This window comes from Carassius auratus, chromosome 27, assembly GCF_003368295.1.
Source record: "Carassius auratus strain Wakin chromosome 27, ASM336829v1, whole genome shotgun sequence".
Taxonomy (NCBI): Eukaryota; Metazoa; Chordata; class Actinopteri; order Cypriniformes; family Cyprinidae; genus Carassius; species Carassius auratus.
In genome coordinates, this window is record NC_039269.1 from 9,800,740 (window position 1) to 9,824,673 (window position 23,934).

General features: G+C 35.9%; 1 protein-coding gene across 2 annotated transcripts in view; it reads right to left on the reverse strand.

Annotated features, from left to right (window-relative positions):
• The window catches only part of LOC113045423 (BMP/retinoic acid-inducible neural-specific protein 3-like), a 41,723-nt gene extending 18,067 nt beyond the window's left edge, over positions 1–23,656 (reverse strand). For both annotated transcript variants that reach the window (XM_026205808.1, XM_026205807.1), the window contains exon 1: positions 22,962–23,656. The gene's annotated coding sequence lies outside the window, so the exon portion shown is untranslated. The remainder of the gene's footprint in view (positions 1–22,961) is intronic.
• Between the last annotated feature and the right edge of the window lie 278 nt (positions 23,657–23,934).

Here is a 23,934-nt window from a genome sequence, read left to right on the forward strand (position 1 = left end):
GGGAATACATTCACATGAGGAGTCAAAGCAAACAGCCACAATAACTGGCGTTTATTGCAGACTTAGGCACAATAACATATGGATAATTAAGACTCATCAATGTCTTATTTACTATACCTGTGCTAGATAATTAAAAACAGCAACTTTTCCATCAAAACCAGACTCAAGTTCCACAGCTCAACTTGTTTATACTGTGCAAGTACGAAGATCTGCACACATGGGAATCAGCAGTGTTGGGGTCAACGAGTTACCAAGTAACAGAATACAGTAACTATATTACTTTTTTGGGTAACGAAGTAAAGTAACGCATTACCCTAATAATATTGGTAACTACCCTGCGTTTCCCAACAATCCCGTAGCTGTGCTTTAAGTGCTGCTTAGAGGAGTCGCTGTCCGTTTGTCAAGTGCTGAAATGTCACCTAATAGAATGACTCGTAACTGAAGTACACGCTCGTTTATTGACGTTAACCTAATGCTGTGTTCCCTGACAGACAACTTGGATATAATAACTATAATACAATACTATATTATATTATAGTGTATAATATTATACTTTACATAATAATATATAATACACTTTTTATACAGTAGAGAGAGAGAGAGAGAGAGAGAGAGACGTTATTTCCGGGTCTAATACATGTATAGCTGGTTTTCATGCACTTCAGCATGTCATTGACATATTTATATGCATAGAAACAACTTAATTTGTTCAATTATTTCTTAAAATATCCTTATGAAATGTGTTTCCCCCTCCAGAACTGCACTGAGAGTCATGCTGCATTCACTTCATGAGCATTTGACCATTTGAGTAAAACTAGCGTCACATCACATACACTGAACTGTAAAGGTATTCACTTTAACACGTCAAAATAAGAGTCCAGTTTAATTTAAAGGCAAGTATTTGATTAGTACAATTAAATTTAACCATTAAAAAGGAGTTGAGGAAAAAATAAACAGAAAAAAATGGAATTTGGGAAAAAAATATAACGGATTTCATAGGGCCCCCCCAAAAAATACAGTAAAGTAATAGGTAGTGAAGTTACTTTTCAAATGCAGTAACTAGTAAAGTAATCTGATTACAATTTACATAAGTAACTAGTATCTAGTAACTAATAATTTTTTTTTTTTTGAGTAACTACCCCAACACTGGGGATCAGTGATCTCTTAAAGCAATAGTTTGCCTAGAAAAGACAATTCTGTCATAATTTATGCATCCTCCACTTGTTCCAAACCTATATGAGTTTCTCTCTTGTGATGAGCACAAAATAAGATATTTTGTAGAATGCCGGTGATCAAACAGCTGACAATAGGCCATGACTTCTGTAGTATTTTTTTTTTTTTTTTTAATACTAGGAAAGAAACTCATACTGGTTTGGAACAACTAAAATTTTTGGAAATTATGACAGTATTTTTATTTTTGGATGTACTGTCCAGCTGTTGAATCACCATAAACAGATTTCAGCCTACTACTGGGTGTAATCGTTTATACATCATCCTTTAAAAAACAACATTCACACACACACACACACACACACACACACACACACACACACACACACACACACACACACACACACACACACAAACACACAGACACACACATACACACCCACACACACACACACACACACACACACCTACTTGCACTCAATATAATTACCTTGGCTGCTTATTAGATTAACACTGCTCCATAAAACCACATCTGCATATTGCTCTGATACTATTAGCTCCGTGCCTCATCCTTAAATACGTCCTGGCACACTTACTGCCAGGTCCTTGCAGAGTTTTTAGGAGTTTCTTGCCAGAGCCTGTGCAAACTCATTTGGTAATTGAGGGGAAAGTGTATCCCTGAGCAAACAGACCTCCCACACACCTATAAAACATTCTCACTGCTAATGAGAGGATGAGCTTTAGAAACACTGAACACACAGAGGACAGCTCACACAGGACACATTCCAGCATCGTTGCCATGGTCACCTCATATGTGTAACCAATTACCACAATTGCACAAATCATGATTATACATGCCAAAGGTCCTCAAGTGTTTTGAGGAGTGACCACATTAGGAAAAATGTGTGATCTAAATGTTTTATCCCTGCCTTATTAATATTGGACATTTCCTGAAAAATCTTCCTGGAGGAGAAAATTTTGTTGTTAATTGAAAAGCAGGGTTTTTATAGTGTAAAGGCAGGCACACAATTTATGTCAATAGTTTGGGCTGCAAAACTCATTTAATTTGAACATGAAACCATGGCAACTGTGTCAATTAAATGAGAGATGCATGAAAAACATGACGTGTTCAAAACTATTTTGTTTAATAGACAGTTGGATCCAAAAGTCTGAGACAATAGTTAAAAAGAAAAACTTTTCCATACACAAATTTCAATGCCTTGTACAAATTTCATTGTGTTGTGCTTATTTCATTGTCTTAAAGCTTGTTTCCCTTTTCCTTTACGTTGTGCTAATTTCATTGTGTTGCTGCTTGTTTCCTTTTTGTTGTGATAATTTCGTTGTGCTGCAGCTTGTTTCCTTTTGGTTGTGCTGCAGTTTGTTTCCTTTGTGTTGTGCTAATTTCATTGTGTTGTGGTTCGTTTCCTTTATGTTGTGCTAATTTAGTTGTGCTGTGCTAATTTCATTATGTTGTGGAGATTTCGTTGTTTTGTAGCTTGTTTCCGTTGTGTTGCGTCTTTTTGCCATTGTGTTTTGGAGATTTCGTTGTGTTGTGCATTACTGGGTGACCGTACTTTACACTCACATTTAGATTCAATAATTACATTTTTTTTTACTAGTGGTCTCATGCATTTGGACCCTCATGTGGAAAGTCTTTACATTTTATATCATAAAATGCAGTGCATTGGTAGGAAAATTGTTACATATTCTTTCCACATTTATTCCACATAGTCTAATCATAAATTCACAGCAGTGCCTCTGTCGATGGAGGAATACTAAATTGTGTCCAGCCAACCAGAAAATTGTAGCTGTTTATTAATTGTAACAAATGTAATTAGTATCTTAACACTTTCTAAATTAATCTTCTTTTTTTCAATTATGAGAACATACAGGTTGGTTTATCACACCCAGATAACATGGCCATAATTTAACGTAATGTGTTAGAAAGCTTTGCACATTTAAATAACCACTGCTAAATCGGACTCATGTCTTTGGTTTTCTTAATTCAAGCATTATGATTTATCTTTCAGTGTACTGTTACATACTTGAATCGCTGAAAACATTCTATTTTGTAGAATGCTGCTTTTTGTTTGAGTGGTCTCTGTAGCATATGAACCCTTGATCTAGGAAGAGGAGATGGAAAGAGGAAAGGTAGAAAGGAAAGAAAGGGAATCGATGTGAAACGGTAATCCAAACACACCTTTTGACCTTCAGCTATTCTGTTGACATACACACACAACAATATACAGAACACTACATTTAAGTGTGAGCATGCTCAGCTTATCTCTTACTGTATGTCATTGATCATGTGTGTATATGCGAATCGTCTGTTATATCGCTTGTGATTGAGCCAGAGTACTTGGTTTGTGGGTAATGGACTTTGGCAGACACAGGGTGATTGCAAAGCTCCATATGCATGTGTGATAATGAGTGAAGACAGATGTAGTGTGCAGAGACTGATCAGGGGCATCGGGGTCCTCAGATAGTCAATAAATCTACCACGGAGCTGTAAGAGGTCCATTACCCTCCAGCAGCAGATAAAACCTCCCCTAAAGATTGTTCTGGAAAGAATTTGACCAATGACCCTGTTTATTGGGCTTTCACTGATTGAATCAGAATCACCGAGGGCTAAAGACCCAAAGTGACTATACAGAGTGAGTGTTAATGTGAACGTACAGATGTTTATTTAGAAACTTGGTATTTCTAAAAATACAGCCTACTACTGTGTAGTAAAATTATTCTATTCTATTCAAACTGGAAGCCACAAAATTTTTTTTAACTGATATTTACAATTGTAATGGAAAATCCAATATGAAGGAAATTGGTATCCCGGGTTTGTTCAGCATGGCAACTTTTACACACAACTACTGCTCGCAATACTTAGTCTTCTCTAAATTTTATTATAAATTATACATAGGTGTACCTCATAGATTATGTTGTTTACCACTGAAAAATATAAAAGGTTAGTGGATCTGAATTATATCTGATGCTAACCCCACACACCACAGTGTTGTTTAGCTGTAAAACAAAGGCATAAGATGCTGATCATTTAAAATATGTGTTATTAGCAAAATAATGATATAAACTGTAAGTAAAACTTATTTTTCAAAAAAAGTAGTTCATTAATTGAAAAAGAATTAAATATAAAAATAAATAAAAAACAAAGAAAAAGGCGATCGCTGTAAGTTCCACCTCCATCAGCTGACAGGTGCATCAGAGCGCGTCACATGCTCCCAGGAGTGAGTGCCAAATTCAAATAAACTATCTTCCACCTATTTTTCATTCATTCTGTTATAACCAGCTATACAGTAGTTATAATGGCTGCTAACTCTGTGTTATGGATTATATGGTTTATGCAGTAGTCACCGCAAACGCCGTCGACTCTGTTTAACTCTCATGCTTGAGTGCTTATTGCCGAATCTAGCATTAGCAGCCATCGCATGCGGAGAGGAAAACAGGTTGAGTAGTCCTCTATTGCAACTTCCACGATGACTTAGATAAGACTTCTAGCGTGAAGAAAGAGATTCTGACGTAATTTTCGCGCCCATGCATTTTATACTGTCCGCTGACCCGCCAGTATTTGCATGCTTCACGTCAATTGACCAGCTGTCCCCAGCTGGCGTTAGCCAATAAGATTTCAGTGAAAGTGGAGAAGGAAAGAGTTCCCATATACGTCTTAGCTGACGTAATGTTGAGTTACCGCCTCGAGAGGGAACTGAAAATATACAAATTGTATGTATCCTAAGAAAAGCGATAGTTGCTGTCCGATTACTGAAAAATGCTATTTTGTTAGTTACTTCCCAACTCTGGATCAGAAAAGTGGAATGTGATTGCATTTATGTAAATACTTCTTAGAAACATAATGAAATTAAATATAAATTCACTATGCTGTTTTTGTTTTTGGCAGTGATGCATTAGCTCAGGCCAGTGGGGTTTGATTCCAGCGTTTGCATCGAAACTTGTGTGCCATCAATCATTTACTTATGCATTTATTCATTTAGCAGACACTTTTATCGAAAGCAACTTGCAAATGAGGAATACAACGACAATTTATCCTAAGGAGACAGTAACATTAGAACTGCTGAAATACAAAGTTCCAACATTGCTCAGAGATGAAAGTGAGAACCAGTTGATGAATCAATCATCAGAGGAAACAACAGACAAATTCTCCCCTGCCTGTTCCGTTATCAAGTCTTATTATCTAATCTTCCCTGTGCACCTAATAATGATCTAAGAAAACATCCGGGCAAGTTAAAAATGTTTTTGTTGTACAAAGTCTTCAAGTGTCACAATTCCATATGGGGATATTTAAATGTAGTCCATGCTATTAAATTGATTTTTTTTTTTTCATCTTTGTCACATCACTTAATAGCCAGTGACAGACAGAATCTACAGATTGTATACAGTAAGAAATTAAGCATCTCATCTCATCTCTTAAAATATTTGTTTTGAAGTTTGTGTCATGCTTTTGTTTTTATCTTTTTTGTATTTTTGTATTTTTTTTGTATTATAGTCCTTCAATATATTTATGGTGTCTAATGTGGATTTACATTTGGCATTTTTTTAAGAGCTGATGTTATTATCCTAGCTTTAGTCTATGAGGATATCCCAGTGGCCTGAAGTGGTTGTAGCAGCTGCGCTGATTACATTTGTCACCTTGCTTATCAGGAGGGTAACACTAGGGTAGTTAATAAAAGGTTGGTGTCCCACAGCCAAACGTTTATCGGCATAAAGCCTGATCCTAATTGCAATTTATTCTGACTGACAATGACCTGAATGAATGATGATTCTATTGCAAGGGAAATGCAGTGGCTAAATTGTAGTGGCCTATTTATTGTCCATTTATAATGTTTGAAATATAATTACTATATATATATATATATATATATATATATATATATATATATATATATATATATATATATATATATATATATATATATAAGACATGTTGCCTTGCAAGCTAACTGAAATAAAATAAGCTGAAGTTGAAGTATTAAATTATTAAAAAATAAAACTGAAATAAAAATAAATTAAAGCTGTGTAGAAATATATATTTTTGAAATGTATTAAAAAACATCAAAGCACATAATCAAATGAAAATTCAATTTAAATGAAAAAAAGATAACAGTTCAAAATAAAAGCACAAAAAAGCACAAAATGTAAATAATGAAAATAGTTTTTAAATAATGTTCATTGATATCATTATTAAATATTATAGCATATAAATAATAAATTATGCTGTTATATTCTAAAATATTTGGTTTCCCAAATTGTCATAGTTCTAAAGGTAAAGCTAACACTTTTTTTCTGCCTACAGTTATCTAGAGTTATTTTTACAGTTAACTCTATGAAATCCAGTTTAAAAAAGTACTGACTGTAGTTTAACTACCTAAAATATTTAGGTATATTATAGCCAACGTTTCTCATTTTTGTATCAGTATGCATCAGACGGTCAGTGACTGGACTGTGGGCAGTCCATTTGAGACCAAGGAGTCACTTTGCCAAGGTACAGCTCGGAGTAAATCACTGAATGTAATTGTGAGATCATTTGTTGGCACAGCTGCTGCAGGGGTGAAATACTTCTATCGAGCAAACTATCATTCGCAATGCTGTGGGAATATGAAATTTGGCAGAGTTTCACAAAGTCTGTATTACATATTAAGAAAGTCGACCTGAACTCTTTTCTGTGTCTGTTCTGTGGTACGTTTCTATAAAGCTGCCTAAAGCCACTGTCATCAGAAGTTCTATCACCACAGATCTCCTTTCTCACGCAACCAAGCGCAGGGTGCACCGTAGGCGCACTGCATAAGTCAAAAGTTTGAAAGTCAGAGAAGATGATTGACAGGCCTAGATGGATTAGAAAGATTAAACGGGTCAGTTTTGATCACTCTAAGCACAACATCCACTCTCCGCTCATGCTTTCCAGTGAAATCACTATATACCCACAAGGGAAAACTGGCAGCGGAAAGCTAATTCCTCTGGAGGATGCGCCTGCTGATATTATTGAGGGATAGGTGATGCTGTACTTCCATCTCCCTCGCAGGCATTCCAGGGTAAGCGGGAAAAGCGTCAAAGAGACAGCACTTTGAATCTCAGATATCATCGGTTAATGTGTAGAGTGCAGTTATAACGTGAATGAATGCATTTGCAATCAGGAAAGGCGGATTTATTTTACATTTGTTTTTGTTTTTTTCTAGTAGACCATGTGAATGCATTTGGCTTGCTGTCCTGGAGCATAAAACAACAATTGTGCTGGCATAGAAAAATCGTTACGCTGACCAGTGGAATAAAGTGGTTATTTGGCTTCTCACTCTGTAATGAGTGGAGGGCGTAGCACTTTTGGCTTTCAGAAGGTTTATGGATAAATGCTTTTTCTGTTACATGGGGATCGTTTCATCAGGGTCAATCAACATTAATGACCAAAGGAGCTGTGAAGCATGCATCATGGAACAGCACTTTAGCTGCTAACACAGACTAAGATACGTGACAGATATTGGCGACTGTAGATCAGAAAAATGTAATGTTTTGTAGATAAACTGGAATCCGTTAATGTGGACATGTAGGCTATGGTATGTGAAGGGTAACAAATAAGGGCTTTGTGTTTCTCTCTTTTTTTTATTGTCTAAATAATTAAATATTGAGGTTATGGTGAGGTCCTTAATTTAAGTCAACAGGACCAATTTATGGAGTATTAGCTCACAATTTTATAAAAGTACATTATTTCTAGAAAAAAGTAATATTTTTAAAATACTTTTATTTCATATTAAGTATAGTTCAAGTCATATCCTGACATATCACTCAAGGCTTGTTCCTCATGTAAATAGTATGTACTTATTATTACTATGTAATAACTAGGTACTAACCCTGAAGCTACCCCTAAACCTAACCCTACCCCACGTAGTTACCTTGTATTACCAGAACTTTCTTAAATAAATACACTATAGGTACACTATACATGTAAGTACAATTACTGTAAAATAAAGTCCAACCAAAATGATAATTAAACTTTATTTGGAGTACTACTTGTGCACAAAGCACATTTCTTAATATTAAAATGTGTTTTAACCTCGACGCCCTCGTTCTCAAAGCCACTCAACTCGCTCGTGTCAGTGTTTATGAATAGATTAAATGAAATGGGACAAATTCAATCTTGACACACTATGTATCATAAAGATCTAAGACTCAAGCATCGACGACAGATCGCTGTTTTTCAATGGAAAGCTTATAAAGACTGTATTTGCTACATTTGTGTAAGCAGTACACATAAAAAAAAACAAAAAAAAACATGAACATTAGAAATGCAGAAACTGTTACAATTATAAGTTAGGTAGAGCACTTTCATTTGTGAGACCCATAATGGGGGGTGCTGGCTAACAGGTTAATGTCACTAGTGATGATTGTATGATCTTTGAATATATCTTTGGTATAAAGTATACTTGGAATAGTTTCACTTTAGAACAATCAAATATACTTCAGTTTATCTTAAGTTGGACTTAAGGTTGCACGACTACTGATTTCTAAAAGTCGATTTTTTATTTAAAAAATACTTTAAGTTACTCGACAACTTGTGGTTCATGCTACTGTAAATGAAAAGACATTGAATAGTTGTTTAATCAATAAACCTTTATTTATTCATAGCCGTATGCAACAATTACATATGTAAATTGTCAAAACTTTATAATTATGACATTACATATTTAATTGTTCATGTAACAGCCAGTATTTGTATCTGTATTTGTGTCTGTAACAATCACAACATTTTTCGTATCTGCATTCGGATCTTTTTTTTTTCATATTTATCCCTGAACAAGTATGTTGTGTTAAACTAAAATAATTATTAATTTCTAAAATAACATTTATCATGCAAGCAGAGAAATGTCATGACAAACGTTTAGTGATAATTTGAACATGACTGAATTCATTCAATGCACAGATTTTCATTACGCAGAACTCTTTAAGCGACTCTTAATGTTTAGTGAACTTCACTAAACAAATGTGTGTGTGCCGTGCAAACCAGCAAAAGGTAAATATGCAAACATGTAGGACAAGTAGAAAATGTATCTGTATCTAACCTGATTATTAGCCTGCTAGAACTGGTTTGGTTTTTGAGAGACTGACGCGGAACACAGCTGTTTGATTGGTGAGCGCGCTGTGCTTAATCGATATCATAGCCTAAGGTTTAAATCATTGCCTTTTAAACATATACAAATAATAGAACATGTATGATGTATTATTATAGGTGATATTACTCTTGCAAAGCTCTGATTTCTGAGAGATGCACGGAGAGACAACAGCAATGCGGTGTTTGGTTTACGCTCTTTTCATTCATAAAGTTTACATTCATTCACTTCACACTCGTGACTTTAGAGGTGTATTGTATAATATTGCACTGATTGGACCCCTGACTCAACTGTTATCTAGCAAACTCTGGACTGTGTCAGCTTCAGCCGAGTATTCAGGCAGAATTATTCTGAATTTATTTGTCTGTTATTCATTTTTGAAGCCATTATCCATGCCATTCCGAATAAGGAATTCGGCTTCAGGCACACCCCTAACTATTACGTTAAATATTTAAATTTTACATGCAACATAGATAAGGTCATAGAAAGGAATAGCTACACGCAATTTTGTAATCCTAAAATTCATGTCGTACTTGCAAACTCTTTGTACGCATTATGCATGCTCGAGTCGATTGTTTCCGACAGCGCCGACTAGTGAAGTAGTCGATCACTTGACTACTCGACTAGTCTATGCAAGCCCTAGTCCACACATTTAAAAATTATTAAGTACAAAATTAGTTGTTTAAATTTAGCAGACTTTAAGTAGGCCTATACCAGATAAATATATTAAATGTTCTATTGCAGGATATTTTTATCAACTACATAAATATGCAGATGTCTTTGTAGAGTAATTGGCATGAAATAAATCTATGTAAAATACATTGTAGTATTTATTTATTTATTTTTATTTTTTTTCACTAGGTTTACTTGAGCTGTAAAGGTTTTTGTCAGGGGGATAATTTTAGGTTCTAAAATGGTGTATAACTATATACAGAGTGAGTAATTTTTTTTCAAAAATCATGTCTTATGCCTTGTGTCATTGCCTTGTGGCTATAGAAAAGTTGTAGTCACCATCATACCATAAGTGCTGTCAGTTGAGCCAAACTTGTATTAAACCCAGACTATTCTTTGAAACAATCTGCTGTAAATGTATGTAAGTTTATGCACAACACATGTTGTACCAGATTATTGCATGCAGTGCATATGGATGTTTGGTGTTTGGACCTTTTCTAAATCTATGCACATGTCCAGGTTGTCCTCTAACTCATAATTCACAGGTCTGGAAGTCTTTTAACTGCAATAGTATGATTTTGGATCAATACACGCATCTTGTTAAAGCACATCGGTCCAGAGGGCCAGCAGCCAATACTACTTAGTCCACAGGATCCACAGACAGCTCCTCATGCCAAAACCATTCCATTGTGTCTGAAACCCTTAAAATGCTTTCATCAGTCCAAAACAGTGGTGTTTAAAGGAAAGATAATGTCATCATTTACACCCTTTTGCTGCTGTTTAGAATTTTAATGCATTGGTTTTTCATACAACAATAGTTCATAGCGACCATGTCACGACATACAGAGCATAACAGCAGATTATACTTCTTGTGTCCTCTGAATTTAGATGACAGATATTTCATTCTGTAAATGACTCAAACTACGTTATTACTGATTCACAAGGGTCACATGGAACTACTACTTTTTTCTTCTTCTCATTTTTGGAATGTTGCATAAACTTCTCTTTTTGTGGTCCACAGAACAAAACGTAATGTCCTGTGAGAGAGTAATAACCGAATTCAAATTTTTTGAGTAACTTTTGACTATTCTTAAGTGTGTAAATGTCTGCCTTTGTAGTTTTTTATATTGTTGTTTTTCACTCTTCCAGTTTGCTGATCAGCTAACGTTCAATTACACCCACTAATCGGTGGGTGTTATTTTCCATGCATCCTCCCGAATATTTAATTCTCCAGACAGACAGTATACTCATCAGAGCTTTGTTTCTATACTCTCTGTTTGCTCATAGTGCCAAAACAGCAAAGAGGTCCCTACATGTAAAGGCGAAACCAGCATGCAATGATATTTGAGGGGGTGGAAGAGCACTCGGCTGAATGATGGACCATTTCCCAGCTCGTACTGGCAGTTCCTACATCACTAGTCCTCAAAGGATAATGACATCCAACCCATTTTGTACAGTATATTGGCAGCTGGCTTTCATGCCTCCATACATCATAAACCACTTTTACCCTCTGCCTCCATGGGCAACCATTGATAACAGCTTAAACAAGATAAAAACTTAAAAAAGAAAAGAGAAATTAAGGCATATCTGTACTATAAATAATCATGACGACTGTTTTTCTTTTTCTTTTTTTCCTTGCTTTTGGTTATGCAAGACAAAAACGTAGGTGAATAGTAGATGTTTTAGTAAACTGAACGGAGTAGATGTTTTAGTAAACTGAAAGGGGGTTATTAGAATTACAGTAGAATACTTTTTTTGATATAAATATAATTTTTGCCTCCTTGAAGCACTTCTTTCCTTTTCAGTAACCTATATCTCAAGTGTTGAAAAGTAATATGATATATGGATATGCACCAAAATGAATAAGAAAGAAAACAGTGTTGTGGTGTTCACTTGTGACTGCATTTTGAAAATATAATGTTATTCTCTTTGGGGTTTTAGGACTGAATGCTTCACAAAGCTAATATGGATGAAATGTCAAGTTGCTAAGGGAAACTATCAAACTAGACATTCTGTTGTGAAAGGAAGAAAACATTGGAAGACTTTCCATCTGGAACAATCCAAAGTGATGCGGTGCCAAGGGCCCACGGTAGTTGATTTTGGCACATAGTTGAGGTGGGCATTGGCCCTAATATAGGCAAGCCATTAGGGACCAATTTCAACCCTGCTGACACAGCCCAACTGACTGAAATAGTTCCTGACTTGCACTATGAAGTACTGGTACCATTAATGCATAATGCATTATGCCTGTAATGGTCTTGTTGTAAGAATATAATGTTAGCTTTTCTATTCCTGATTGTGATCCTGCAAAAATTTCCAAGGTTTTCAGATTTGGGAATTATAATACAGGCATATTTATCTATGTTATTTTATTATTATTTTATTTTTAATGTTTTTGCATAAACATGGCCTTTTTTTCTGTTGAGAGAACACTCAGAAACTCTGCTGACACCCTCTTCAGTGCATTTTGGTTCACACTTCATGGCCCGATTGGCTCTTAGACATACATTTTATCATCTCTGCCCAGTGTGCCATGGGGGCCTTGTATAGTTCTGACAGACTGCATGCCAAGGAGTTAGCTAAGCCAAGGCTAGCAGATGCTAACTGGATGAGCTGAACACAAATGTAATCCAGACCCATGTACTAGTGTCTGTCTCCTATTTCTTACCCCCTCTATTTTTTATATTATTTTTCAAAGTTCCTCTCATGAAAAATTACCGTATTCTTATGTCACAGTAACAGTGTGGGATAGTTTGCCAAATAGCATGTAATGTCTATTTGTTATTATTGATATTGATAGTTATATTTAATAATAATTTATTGTTATTAAATATAATTAATTTGTTTGTAATTGTATATGTTTATAATTAAAACATATTGCTTTACCAGTTCCCTTTTAATGTTTTTTTTATTTATTTTTATCTTTTATTATGATAATTTATTTTAACCTGTTTAAAAATACACAGTAATGCAATGATGGCCAATATAGGACAAGCATGCAAATAAATAGCCGCCTTGTTTAGCAAATTGCTGCAGGACACTTTGTGGCCAGTGAGTGAATTTATTCCCAGTAAATGGTAAATTTAAGTCGGGGTCTTTAATTATGTGCAGCGGAAGAGCGTGTTCAGCAGTCGGGGTGAGGGAATCGACTTAAGTGCACGGGAAAGGAAGAGAATAATGCTGCTGACTGTGTGCCCTGGAGCAATGAAGAAGTCCATACCTCAATATTGGCCCTCTGCATCATTCTGTCCCACCTCGACCCCAATTCAACCTAATGACAACTAACACACAATTGGCAATTGGGCTTATGGGACAAGGCGACTATAGTGTAGTATATGAGGAGTGAGCGGGCTATTTTTATACACTGTATGGCTGGTTCTATTGGAGGAGGTATTGCTTTAAATCAGATAAACAAAAAAAATCTCAGTGGAGAGTTCATAGTGTTTGTGCTACCATGCTGTTCCTGTGGAGACAGAAAGAGGAAAAAGCAATAGTTTCTCTCAAATGTCAAATAGGAAATACAGATAACAACCAGCTAAGCCATTTCTGCAATATTTGATGCAGCGACGGGTGTATTTTTTTCACAAAGTGATTTCCATTTCAGACAGAATTGAGTAGTAGAGGGCTCGCCCTGCTTGCTGCTCATGAACCTGCGTCTCACAGGAAACACAGCTGATGGAGTGTCCATTTGCATGAGAGAGAGAGGTTAGAGCGATGAGAGTGGGTTTATAGGGATTGAATATTGTTTGTTCAGAGTCAGTAGGTTCATTGTTGTACACTCTTCCCTATTCTATAACCTTTTGTCTCAACATCACACTAGTCTCTAACTGTACTTTTGGTACCTTTTATTTCAACATGCATGTGTAATACTGAACCTGCCATTGTCGATATGTCTGAGAGCCCCGTTAAAGCACATTTGCCTTGACCCACTTGAACTCTTCTCTCATTAGCATACTTTGCTCATACCAATCACTGTATTGGCTTCTCTCCATCGTGTTCTCTCTCTTGCTCTCACACAAAGAAATCTTTAAAAAGCAACGTTATAAGTATTCTCGGTATGATCTAAAGGAAAAAGTAGATGCTCTCTGCCCTTTCTCTTTGCTTATCTCACATAATGCCATGACCTTTCCAAAGACTGTCTTTAAAATTTCAAACAGCGTTGTCATTCATCTCCACTGCATACTGAGTACATCTTTTGTGTTCTATGGAGTCTATGGAATAAATGCACCATTACTGTAAATATGGAGACACAGTCCATCATAATTTTTAGTGTCATGCTTTTTTTTAACAGTTTGTGTACTCCTTAATATTTTTGTGAAAACCTTAATACTTTTTAAATTATCTTTCTTTTTATATAACTGACTTACTTATTACATGCTAGTTCTTCAAGAATTTTGCTAAGGAATTTATGATAAGACTCAATTTATATTTGTATACAAAGCTAATTTGTAGACAAATATAATGTGATTTTCTTCTAAGTAAATTATCTTTGCAAATAAGCATAATACTTAAGATCAAAAGCTCTGTAATATCATGCAAAACATAAATTCTGTCAATTGTGTCTAAACTATCAAATGCTTGTGTATATAGTTCTTTAAGTGACATCCTGAGCCGTCCCCCTTACCACATCCATAAGAGAGCCAGCCAACAGCCTTTTGCAAAGCTCCTGGACCGTGAAGGCAAAGTCGAGTCTGGACCGTGCAGAGAGCCATGTGAATTCCAATAAGATGTATGGCAAGACAGTTGCAAGAGCCATTTAATCTTGCTCACATTCAGCTTAATCCTACTGAGGCTGATTTACGCCTGTAGGTATTGTGGGAGGGGAACTGTGAGTCATTTGCCCCAGCTCTGCACTGGCGGAATGGCGGAGACATGAAGACAGCGCACATTCTTTTGAGCCCCACAGATGAAATAAAACATGAAAAAAAAAAAAAAAGTAGACTTCTGCAAGATGAGTCAATTTTCACATAGGCCACTACTTTCTGACTGTCTGCATGAGATATGGGTAAAGACAGGAGCCCTATATTTAAAAATCAAATCACTCAGACCTTCTGCAGTCCTTTTTCTCTGGTTCTGAGGTCTGTTTTGCATGTCCGTGTCTCTTGTTATCATTGGCAGTCTGAGACTTGCACATGGTGGAGATAAATCCAACCATAAACACACATGCATGCACGCACGCACGCACACACACACACACACACACACTGCTTTTGAAAAAAGTCTTTTATGCTTACCATGGCTTGATCCAAACTACAGTAAAAACAGTAACATTGTAAAATATATAACAGGTTTTATGTATAAATATTAATTTGTTTTACTGAAAAAGTGTTCACTGGATGTGCATTACTAAAGTGTTTACAGTTTTAGTGTTCTAAATATAAATATACTAAATATAAAAACACACTTTTTTTTTTTTTTTTACTTCAGTTATCACTCCAGTTCTGTATCATGATTCTTCAAAAATTGATTTGCTGGTCAAGGAACTTATGTTAATGTTAATGTTAATATCAATATTGAAAACAGTTGTGCTGCTTAATATTTTTTTGGAAACTGTACTACATTTTTATTTATTTTTTAGTATTTAACTTTTGATCAGATTAATGTATCCTTGCTGAATAAAAGTATTACTTTTCTTTATTGAATTCTTAAATTACTTTGTACTGAGCCTAATTATTTAACATAAATATATATGCATTTTTGTCGATATCTGACACTCTTACGACAAAAGACACTTTAAGCAGACTTTCTATCTCTTATCATTGAAAACTTCACTCACATACTGTACATAAAGAGATGGAATTAGGGAATTGGATTGTGTTTAGATAAGGATCCGCAAACCCTTGGGTCCTCATTAAGATTTCAAATGTGGCTGAGTATGGGCTGAGGTGTCAACAACATTTAGAGAATTTAATGGACAGAGCGATGGCAGACGTCAGGAGGACTAAAGGACATCTAATCAGTAGAGGATTTTCACACCTGCCTACTGCTAATCTCATTGGCTAGATGAGAAGTGCTAAGGGTAATAGAGAAATTCTGATGACCATCTCAAAAAGCACAAATTGAACTTATAATTTAGCACCAATAACTACTGAGGGTCAGAGACAGCCATGAAGTAAAGAAAGCAAATGGAAAGCGGTTCTCAGGGACGGAACAAATAGGCTGTCTCTCATATTTGCTGTTAACACATTGAACAAATAAGGTGGCAAGAAACATCTTAGTCTCATTAAGTCCTTCAAAAGGTCATTGTAGAGGAGCACAGCAGTGTTAAACTCAATTCATTGTCAATAAGGATTACCTTCATTGATTACAGCACAGCATGCAGTGTCAAATTAAATGAAATATGCATGCAGAAAGGATATGGGTTCAACAATTGCAGCATTTTTAGAGATATGAAATGGCCAGTGTCAGTCTTTGCCATCAGGAGTGTAATGTGTGTGTGTGTGTTTGTGTGTGTGCATTGTACATAATATGCATAAATCAAGAAAAATGTGTCACTTGGCAGCCAGTGATCAATGTGCACTCTCATTGTATTCAAAAGGGCAGTTTTGACATTCTTTAATAACTTATTTAATCTTTCACGGGGAAAAGGTCATATGAGTGTTGAGCGAAATGAGGATGAGTAGATAATGACAGAATTTTCAGTGTAAAGGTGTGACTCAATTAGATTGGCCAAATGTAGATATGGATGAGTAATTTCTGCAGCAGCGTTTTACTCAAACTGAAAGTGCACTGTGGAATGTAATTATTTTATTTTAAAAACATTTGAGCTTTTAGTAACATCTCCCAAAAATGCTACTTTAAGATCTTAATACCACTGTGAAATAAAGCCTGATATATCTTTTTACAACCCGTGAATGTTCATACTGAAATTAATTAAAAAGTAATTCATCACCTTTTTTTGCACTGGTGAAGACACTGGATGCAACTATGAATATAAACGAGGCAAAGTAAAATATGTCGTACCAAATATGCATAACGTGACATTTTATCTTATCCTCTCTGTTATTTTACAGAAATTGAATACAATAGACCATAATGTAGCTGTCATGTCTACCCTTTTCAAAAATAAAAACACAAAAAAACAAATGGAAAACTTAACCTATACGTTCAATCAGCAACAAAGTAGCTGCTCTGTGATCAGTGCATACAAGAGACAAAAAATACAAAGTGGGCAGAGGACAAAACAGAACACCTTTTCTGTTCTTCTGTTTGATTCTTGTGAAATGGTTGAGTGAACGACTCAAAGTAAATTCAGTAATGAGCTGCATGTGGGACGCTAATGAGTCTTTTTGCCCTGTGTGAATTACAAATGGACAATCTGAGGTGATCAGTCTTTACAAAGTCTACTAATCTCCAAACATCAGTCTCAACTAACTGTTATATTTCAAAGCACATATATTTACATAACTCCAAGAATTTGTCGTAACAAAGGTTGGCCATATATCTAGCATTGATCCCCATATTGCTAATCTAAGTGAACATAAACAACACACTGGTACAGTACTTGTCCTCGGAGAGACAGTGTTCAGGAGTTGATCGATAGGTTATGTGCATCACATTGCTGCAAGGAAAGGTCAGGGGGGCCAGACTAAAATGTCAGGAGAGTTGGCCATAACCATAACCATCCATCTTGTCTTCCAGAGAACAGGGGATTGGGGTACAGACAATGACATGCTTGTGGTGTGTAATATAATGGCACTTCTATCTCTTCTGCCCCGTCTTCCTCTCGCAGAGTTAAACCAGACAGGTCCTCTGGTTTCCACACTTAGCAGTGATGAATGGTGGTGGGGTGGCACTGCTAATGTTGTGGTGTTATATTATTAGGTCATATTTGACAATAAGGCAGGTGCATGTCCAGGTGTCTAACTAAACTATGAGTTTGATCTTAAACGAAATCAGATACAACCTCCTTTCCAGCAGCACCGTTTATATTTTGTATCTAGTTTTAAGAAAAACACCAGGCACAATAAAGTCACTAAAAATAACTCATATTGTTTTATTTATTTGTTTGTTGTTTATTTCTATAATGTTCAATATAGGAATATTTCCTCATATTACTTTGAGACATTATGATCAGTGATTAGATTTTTTTATTTATTTATTTTTATTATTATTTCTTTATGAGTCTATCCAGGAAGATCTCATATTACTTTCAGGCATTATGATCTGTGATATAATTTTTGTGTGATATAATTGTTTTGTTTTGTTTTGTTTATTTCTGAATGGTTCTATCTAGGAAGATCATCTCATATTACTTTTCGGCATTATGATTGGTGATATAATTTATTTTTATATTTATGTTTTGTTTTGTGGAAGTGAGTAAGAGCAGTCTTCTCATTTCAGCGGCTTCCAGTTTCTTTAGCTGTCATGAAACAATTCGTAAAACTTTAGATTTGTAAAAACATCTTCACTATTAAGTGTCTTCCCTCAATAAACTTCTATTTTGCCACTTATTAATAGTTAGTAATATAGTTGTTAAGTTTAGGTATGGTGTTTAGTTAAATAATCTAGAACATGTTCATGCAGAATAAGGCATTAAAGTATGCCTAATAAGTACTAATAAACAGCCAATTCGCTAGTAATATGCACACTAATATAAAAACTAGTTAATTTTGAGAATTGGACCTTAAAATAAAGTGTTACTGTTGTTATCTTATTTGTTATCATACTAATTTAATTTATTATCATAAGCATAAACACACTGGTTTGGAGTACAAATTGTTCTAACGTTTGCTGAATATTATTCTTGTTGTCATTTACCTATAATGGTTAACAAACTGGAAATCTCGCACAGGAAATTAAATACTTAATGAGACCGCCTGATTATGAACTTATGACTGTTTTCACATTAATCTCTATTATGGAGTGTCTTTGCAGTAAAAACGGCTAAGCAGTGCTATAACTGACCCTGCCACCACACATAATGTCCTCCAGCTTGACGTCTGTGAAGGCATGTCGGTACAGAGCATCCAATTAAAACTTAGATAAGAGGTCCTGCTGCTAGGGCTGATTGGTGGAGGCTCCTTCTGTGATCGTCTGTAGGAGATCGGTGCTTCCTGGTTAGTCATTGCCTTTGATCTTTGACTCTTTGTCAAATAAATCATTTTCCCCTTGGCCCCTTGACCAGCTGGCAGGGAGTATTCCCATTTTGATGCCTCGCGTCATGGTGAAATTCACCATTAACTGTGCACACCACATAACAGCCAGTGAAATCACCCGATCAAATCCAAACAGAAATACATTTAAACACTGCAGTTGCACTGTTCACATTTTTCTGGTAATGTAAACTTGTTCAAATTTAGAGTGTAAAAAACACATATTTACAATTCATGTTGCTGCTGCAACTATAAGAGTTAAGCAATTTAATTTCATAATTAATTCTGTAATTATTTATGTTATAAATAATCTGTAATTATGTCCCCACTGGCTGCTACAAATGCCTCATTTAAAAGGGGTTTTATTGTTTTTGTCTTGTTGTGCTGGGACACACTGCATCACAGTATGGTGAGGGGTGTAAAATTTCAATCACATGCTTGAGGTATTCGGCCAATCACAACGCACTGAATAGCTGGACAATCAGTGCACACCTTGCTTTTCAGAGCAATGAGCTTTGTAATAATAAATACATTTCAGAAAGGCAGGGAATAGAGGAACAACACTTATGTATATTATGTGAAAAATAATGTGTTTTTTGTTTTGTTTTGTTTTGTTTTTACCTTGAACCGCAAAAACACATTGCATTACACCAAATAATGTTCTTTTATCAATGTCATATGCCCCTTTAAAAGATAAGAATCAGTCTGCATCTGCATAAAAAAGTAAAAAAATAAAATAAATTTATATATATATATATATATATATATATATATATATATATATATATATATATATATATATATATATATATTATTTTATTTTATTTTTTCCTGATATTACTACTACTACTACAGCAATTGAGAATTTCATTACTACCATAACTGTTAGTTAGTTATTCAACTAGAAAGATTAATCAGACTTCCTATTATCAAAGCAGCCCAGCTTTATATCTGTAAATATATGCTCTTTTATCTTACTGCCCTTAGTTTGGTCTAGGCAGGGAATTACCCAATTCATTTAAATTAACTGTCCCTTCCATTAAAGGAGTAGACCTGGGATCCCCTTTGAAATTAGATTTGAAAACTGCTGAGGCTTATCTAACTATGACTTAATGCATCATATGATAACCAACATGAAAGACTTAATTTACTCATCCTGGACACTAATGAGAATATGCCTGGAGCTAACTTTTAGTTATAGTGACCACGGTATAAGTTATACACAACCCTTTATGTATCTGTCTGTCTCATTAGTATATTATTTTAAATAGTTTATATTTATTTATGTATTGTTTATTATTTTTCTTATATCCTTTCATGTTGCTTTTAGGCATAATGATAAGATCTAAAAAATTTTATTTAATGCATTTTTTTTTCCCATTACGATTTATTTACTTGAGTTTTGCATGAAAATTAACTCGACCCTCCCCACAGTTCTGCGCTGTGAACTTCGATTGACATTCACAATCACTACACGACACACACAAGTAAGTTCAAAGGAGCTCAGGCTATAGAAGTTATTAGGGTGTTTCTTGGTTATTTAGAATTTTGCATGTAATTATGCATGCTAATGAGCCAAGCAAATTACACTTTCAGAGTTGATAGCAAGAGAAGTGATGAGCAAGATAACCAGACATCGGAATTCATTTTCATTATGCACTTGTATGAATTTTACATTTTTTAAAGTCAGAATATTTCCCAAATGATTATCTGCTAATTGCAGTACAACTCACATAAATCTTTAGTGTTCTCTGCTTCTATCACTCATTTTGTGTGTGTGCAGTCAACTTTCAGATTTCATTTTTCAATACAGCCGTTGCATAAAATGAGCTGCTTGCAAATATAAATAAATAAATAAATAATTGCTAAATGCAGAGGGAGTGTATTATAAAGCTGGCACATGCTGAAAGATGGCAAGTGGCTTTACAGATAAACTGGAAGATTTAATTTCAGTCTGCTGCAAGCCTTATATAATAAAATATACTGTTATATTTTTATATTTCCATTTCAGCGAACATACACAGTATATTTTGAATCCACTCTACATTATTTTTTCCTCTGAGATGGTGAATATTGCTCGAGCAGATCAATATTTCTTTTATAACTTCACAGAGCAAATGACGGCCCGTATACACAAACACGAACACATCAGCGTCCCCTCTGGGACTGGAAATGGAGTTTCGTGTTCTTCTTCCACTTTAACACTTCAAAAACCTCAGAGGGTTTCTTGGTAAGCAGGAGGGAATGTGCACTTGGGAAACGTCATGGACTTGCATCCCAATAACTGAGGCCTGCATGTCGTATATTCAGCATCTTCAGCATCTCCTGCTCACCTTACAGAGATAAAATCTCCCTTGACAGTATCAGTGGAAATCAATCGTGTTTGGATGTCAGCCTGAATGGATAGACCTCTCCAATAACAAATCAATGTTGCAAACTGATAACTGAGTGGTCATTGTCTCTTATCTTTTGTATTCTGATTTTCCATTCTATGATTATGTTGGATTTGTGGTTGCAGGTTGCTTGTTAAAATAGAATTGCTCCCTCTGTAGGCAATGTGAAGCATGAAAGGTTCTGCATAAGTGCTGTCAGCCTATATGCCCATTACCAAAGAGTTTTTATTTTAGTTGATCGGAGGTGGCCCATTGTTTTCTGATTGCTTGTTGTGATGAAATAGTCAGTGGCTGACTATCGGGTAGGTGTTAGCATTCCATACAATCACTGGCACTGCCAAATAATGTGGATTAGAATGCTATTCTTCCCACAGAAAGATGGCATGGTGGATTTGTTGTGTAGATACTGCAAAACCACACCAGGAATCGGCTTTTCCAAAATGATTTGTTTTGAAACCTTCTGTTAAGACTGTGAGAAAGCAAGGGTGAGCGAACGATTGGGAAGGAGAGAGAGAGAGCGAGAGAGAGACCATGGACAGCTTAAATATTTCTGCAACAGATTAAAAAGCAAGCTGCTTTGTATTTTGACAGAAAGGGGCATTAAATATTATCTTACAACAGTGGAAATGTCAGCGTGCTTCTGGTCTGTCACTGCCAGAGTGAGAAAAGAGGATTAATGTACATATGTAAGACAATGCAGTCCAGCTTTAACCCCTTATACTAGTCCAAAATACAGAGCCCACACGCCCAAGAAATCAAGAAATTTGGTTCTTCTCCGGGTTCCTTGCAGAGTCCAGGCAGACATCCAAACTAAACTGTGAAGAAGCCATCCCGTGAGTCACTGTCGCTGCGGGACGGTTTTGTTTTAGCTCTCCGCTGCTGTTCATGTTTTTTCTGTATTATGTTCAAAAGCTTCAAAGTGAGAAGAAAGTTTGGAAAGGGAGTTAAGGATTTCTTGCATGTTTTTGGAGTACCCCTCTGGGTTATTGTCGTTGTGCAAGGAGCTGGAAACTCTTGGGGCAAGCTCTAGATTTAGTTTGAGAAAGCATTGTGGGATGAAATTAAATCCAGTTTAATGAGATAGAGCCAATGCCCGTAGAACCATCTATACTAGTCAAGAAGGCTATGTTTATAGCATGAACTCATCACGTATACAATTGGTGTTCTGTAATACTCTGAATTAACTGCATGCGTAAATCTTGTGATTAAAGCCAAATTAAATCAAATTGAACCATTTTTTTTACATCAAAATGAGAACGACCAACTGTATAGTATTATTATTATTTTTGTATCAAAACAAAGTTACCTGCGTCTTATGTTAATCTGACATTGTTGACTGACACTGCAGCTATCTATAATTCGATGTAGGAGAAAAACCACATATAAAAACCCCACAAATGCTGTAACATTTAAGTCAGGAGATGATTTTGACACTACAAGATGAGCAGAGTGTAGTGGTTTAACTTAATAAAGATCAAGTGTCCAGTGAACTGTGAGAAGGTACTCACCCAGACCGTGAAGGGTGGTTCCACTCCTGTCCCTACAGCGTTTGTATCCGATCGTCTTCTAGCGTCAGTCAGGATGTTGGATTCGCAGTTCGGTCTCAAGTGGAGGAATGCAGCTCCCACCCGCTCAGCCCCCCGCTGTACCTCCTCCGCTGTGATCTCACACAGGTTCACAAGGCAGTCAAAAGGGTAATCCAGGCATTGTATTGATGCTCCGAAGAGAGTGCCCTTTATAGGTGCATTTGAAATGTTTGATAGCCATTAGTTTCTTTTTTTTCGATTAAAGATTTAAAAACTGGATGCAGGAACTTTAAGACCAGTTCTTTTAGAATGCAAAGTCCCAGAAATGTTTTTTTTTTTGTCCAAGCAGGATAGAAGGAATTCGGGTCCTCTTGAACAATGTGTGATCTTCCCAAACAAGTAGGATCACATTAGATTACAATCAAACAGATAAATCCATAAAAAGCTGTTCTCTCCTTTTAACTCATTTGCATTATCCAGCTTCTTCCAAGTAGAAAAACTGCACCTGCCACGGTTAATTTGTGACATCCACTCTCTCGCTCTCTCTTTCTCTGTGTTTTAGTGTGTGTGCCAGATTGCTAGAGCTAGAATTTAGCTGCCCATGCTGTAGTCATCACTCACTGCCAAGCCCCAAAACGGTGAGCCTCGCGCAGAGGAGAGCTACTCCAAGTCTTTCAGGAAAGCATCTCTTTCTTTTCAACAAGCTCTGTCCAACTGAGACCAGAGGCCACGCCTCTCTCACTCTGATTGGCTGAGCTGCAGCAGGCAGCGATGTGACAAGGAAAGAAGAGAGCGAGGGAAAGAGAGAGAGAGAGAGAGAGAGAGAGAGAGAGAGAGAGAGAGAGAGAGAGAGAGAGAGAGAGAGGATAGACCAGACTCTGTGAGCCCTGGAGGGACAGGGTGGCTAATGAAAGCGAAAATGCTTTTCTCCCAATGCTTTAGCCAAATTTGTCTG